This window comes from Sarcophilus harrisii, chromosome 2 (genome assembly GCF_902635505.1).
Source record: "Sarcophilus harrisii chromosome 2, mSarHar1.11, whole genome shotgun sequence".
NCBI lineage: Eukaryota > Metazoa > Chordata > Mammalia > Dasyuromorphia > Dasyuridae > Sarcophilus > Sarcophilus harrisii.
Window position 1 is genome coordinate 50210172 of NC_045427.1, and position 4603 is coordinate 50214774.

Below are 4603 nucleotides of genomic sequence, written 5' to 3' on the forward strand. Positions count from 1 at the left end.
GGAACCAGGTGGTTAGTCAGTCAAGAAACTTTTATTAAGCATTGCCTATATACCAAGGACAGTGGTAAATTTTGGGAATACAAATACAAAGAAAATGAAAAATAGTTCCTGTACTCAAGGAGCTTATATTTTAATGGGGTTAGGTAATACATAAAAGACAACAAGAAAGTCAGAGAGGAATGTGTTGGCAAAGGCAAAAATTCAGTTTTTTGCCTTCATGGAGTTTACATTCTGTCTTACATTTCTTTGGCAGTGCAAATACTAAAGTTGGAATGGTATAGAGAAGATTAGCATGGCTCCTTGCACAAGGATAACATGCACATTTATGAAATATTCCATATAAAAATGAAAATAGAGCAGAGGGAAGGGGAAGATATCCTTCTTGTGGTGGGTGGTAGGTAGAATATGATGGAGAAGTCAGAATGAGGACTGTAGGAAAAGGCTGAGATTGGACTACTGTTATTTGGTAACCTTCAAAGCAGAGATTTTTTTTGTCCTTTTGTTTTGGGCATTTCCAGCACTTCGCAGAGTGCTTAGCATAAAGTAGACCAAAAATGTTTATTGATGGATTGGATTACTCTTCTAACTCACACATGTAGCACGAGGTTCGGTCTTCAGAACAAGGCAATACCTTGCCCTTCTGGTTCCAGGGGCAAGACTGAGGAGTTAGAGTGATTCTAGTGTTATATATGCAGAAGGAAATGGTTAACCACTCCAGGATCTTTGCCACAAAAATCCCATGAAGATCATGAAGAGCTAGACATGAGTGAAATGATAACAAGATTATCTGATACCTGCTATTAACCACCAGTAATGACTGTCCTAATATCATGTAACCAATTAATAGCAATCATTTTTTAAAGGGATCTTCATTGAAAATATTTAGAAAGAAGTTTTAAAAAATCTCCCTGATAGGTGGGACAGACTATTTCCTATATAATGTTGGTCCCTGGGACGTGGGGCTCAAAGCTGAAGTGGTTGCTACCAGTAATTTTCCCCTAATGTGTTGACTTAAAGCTGAATGGACAGTTGAGTTGCTCTTTTGCTGAAGGACACAGTGCCTTGGCTATTGGGTTGAGCCAATAGTGCTCTGCGTAGCTAGGTTCAACTGTCAAAGGATTCCCATCATGGGACTTTTATTTTTCCAACCTTCTAAATGTCCAAAGATCCCGTCTCCCCTAAAAGAAACAACCAGGAAGCAGCCTCATCTTGAACTCAGGAATGCCTAGGAGGTCATGTGCTTAAAGCAGTCATATGAAATCAAGCTGGAAAGACAGGTCAGGCTGGATTGTGAAGGGCTTTAAATACTAGGCTTGGGAGTTTGTAAGGGAATGGGGAGCCACTGAAAATTCTTGAGTAGAGGAATGACTGACATGTGTTTCAGAAATATCAATTTGGCAGCTGTGCAGGGAATGGGATGCAGAAGTAAAAGAGAGGAATTGGGAAGGGCAATTTATAGACTATTAAAGTCATCCACTTGAAAGGTTGTTAAATCCTGGACTAGATTAATGACTGAGTGGAGATAAGCAAAGAGAGGAAAGTGAGGTTGCAAAGGTTGAATTGACAGACTTCACAACAGATTGGCAGCTTTGGCATATTGTGGAAGATGGTTCTCGGGTTACAAATCTCAGTGGCTAGGAAAGATTGCAGTTTTGTCTGTTAGCTAAGTTGATCTATCTTAGAGTAAGCTAGGTGGCACAGGGAATAAATTATTAGACCTGGAGTCAGGAAGATTTGAGTTTAAATTTAGACTTAGATGTCACTTAACCTTGGTATACCTCATTTTCCCAATCTGTAAAATGGGGTTAATAACAGAACTGACCTCCCAGGGCTGTTGTGGGGATCAAATGAAATAATATTTATAAAGTGTTTAGTAATAATAAGTGCTTAACAAATACTTGTTTCCTTTCTTCCTTGTTTCTTACGACTCCATTTGTCTTTCCTAATTTCTTTTTGATTTTGCATTTCTTATTTTTATGGCATAATAGTTAACTGAACTCTTTTGTAAGGTTGAGCAACCAGTTAGACAACAGATATCAATTGGTTTTCACTTACATGCTGTACACCATGTCAGGTGGTATGGGAGATTCAGAGATTCCTAAGTCATAGTCCTGCCTTCAAAGAGCTTATAAGCTTCTTGAGAAGACAAGATTTGCTTGATGAAAAGTATACTAAAATTGAATTTGGAATTCAAATCAATTAAATAGATTTTAATTTTGCACCTACTGTGTGCAAATCACTATGCTAAGTTTTAATTCCACCACCGAGGCACTATGAGACTTTCTGAGCCATAGTTTCTTCAATTGTAGAATGGGGAAAATAATAGCACCTATTTTCTGAGGTTGAGTAATACCTCAGGTATTATAAGAAAAGTACATTGTGAACCTCTAAGGGACTTATAAATGTTAGCTATTATTACTAATTAAACCTTAAAAAATGTTACAGAAATGGGAAATGTGAGGAGGTGGAATCCGCAATGGGTCTGGAAGGATAGGTCCAAATTGGACTGTCAGAGTTGGAAAGAAAGGGCATTTCAGGAAGAGGGAACATTATGACAACGCCTGGTGGAAAATGAGTCCACATTTCAAAACTAACACTACATTTAGCATGGATCACAGATTCTGCTTATTTTTGTGGGGATAGCTAGCGTTAGCACATCAGAGGCGAATTGTACTAACAGGAATCCTTGGAGGTGTCCGCAGCCTCCGGTGAGGATTTTCCAAAGGCTGGTATAGATACCTGAGTGGAACCTCACCCTTTTCTCATGTGTGAAAGGCACAGGCCATGAAACCCTAGAAGGAGGCCCTTAAAATTGGACATTTTGAACCTGTGGAAAACATGACCCCAGAAAATACTTGCCAAGTGTCTACAAATTCAAACTTGGGAGGAAGGGAGAGAATTCATATTCCTGTGTGGCAGCTTTGGTTACTCATTATGGGGGCCCTGGAATCAGATACTGGATGGTATCCTGCAGTTAATTCCACCAGAAGGACTGACTAGCAGTTGAGAAACCCTCCTTGAAAAGCCAGTCACCCTGCTTGCCATGCTTCATGGGCCACTCAGCCTAAAAAAGGTAAATTATTGATTGGAGATATAATTTATAATGTGTACTTACCCACATCTACTGAGTCTGAGAAAAAAGCCTCCAACCTGAAAGGCTGCCTGCTTCTCATTAAAAAGAAATTATTTATTTCATTTTTAATTTATGGAATAAAACAAAAATTTGTTCTCATTTGAATTGTTCCTTCTTCACATCATTCTCTATCCTCTATGGTCAAACTGATCATTCTAGAAATGCAATGTACATGGTATATAGGGTCTGACAATATCAGTTTAAACACCAGCTTTGCCACTTTCTACTTAGATGATGTAGGATAAAATCGCTTTTCTTGGGGTTTCCATTTCCTCATTTATAACACAAAGGGGATTGCCAAATTTAGAGGTTTTTAATCTTGTGTGTATATATGTCATGAATCTTCCTTGGCCATCTGGGGAAATCTTGGAACCTTTTCTCAGAGTCAAGATTTTGAATAATTGAAGGAAATACTAAATTTGAAAACAGGAGATATTTTTTTTTACCCAAAGTCAAGTTCATGGGTCTTTTGAATTCTATCAAGGGACACCAGGTTCAGGATTCTTGAACTAGGAAATCAGCCCTGTAGTGCAGGGAATGCTAAACACAGAAACTGAGTTTCAATCCTAATTGTGGTGGGTACATTCTATGTGACTGTCAGTAAGTCATATTTTTCCATTGGAGTTAATTTTCTTAGCTGTAAAATGGAGGGATTAGAATAGATGATCTGGAAGGCTTCTTCCATATACTTCTTCCTTACTCATGAACTAGGATCCTATATTCAGTCATTTCAGTCATGTTCAAATTTTCTTCACCCCATTTGGGATATTCTTGGCAAAGATATTGGAGTAATTTGCCTTTTCTTTCACTAGCTCATTTTATAGATGAGGCAACTGAGGCAAACAGGATTACACAGCTAATAAGGGTCATATAGCTAGTAAGTGTCCAAATCCAAATTTGAATTTAGTTCTTAGTTTAGTCAAGGGAGTAGGAGATGGGGATAGGATAAAGTCAGATTAGATATAGGGTGCAAGAATCAGGAAGCTAAAGTTTCAAGTGATTTCTTGGCTCCTGGATAGAAAAATTCTTTTGTCTTGTCCTGTGGTTCTTAGGTCTTTGACCTTTCTTATTATCTGAGACCCTTGTGTTCTGAGAAGCAGCCTATCTTGGAGTAATGCACAGAGTTTGGAGATAGGAAGACTTAGATTCACACTGCTGTGTGACCTAATCTCACTGCTCTCTGCATCTCTTTAAGATGATAAATCACATGGGGACTGAATGTGGATCACAACATAGTATTTTCATCTTTTTTGTTATTGTTTGCTTTTTTTCCTTTTTGATCTGATTGTTCTTGTGCAACATGATAAATGTAGGAGTATGTTTAGAAGAGCTGCATGTGTTTAACCTATATTGAATTACTTGCTGTTTAAAGGAGAGGATGGGAGGGAGGAAGGGAGAAAAATTTGGAATATAGGATTTTGCAAGGGTGAATGTTGAAAACTATCTTTGTATGCATTTTGAAAATAAAAA

The 4603-nt window shown here is 38.0% G+C and overlaps 1 non-coding gene across 1 annotated transcript; it reads left to right on the forward strand.

The window, feature by feature from the left end:
- Positions 1–238: 238 nt before the first annotated feature.
- LOC111718692 lies at positions 239–345 on the forward strand. Its single transcript, XR_002769202.1, has one exon. It is a non-coding gene; the product is annotated as a U6 spliceosomal RNA (small nuclear RNA).
- Positions 346–4603: the final 4258 nt, after the last annotated feature.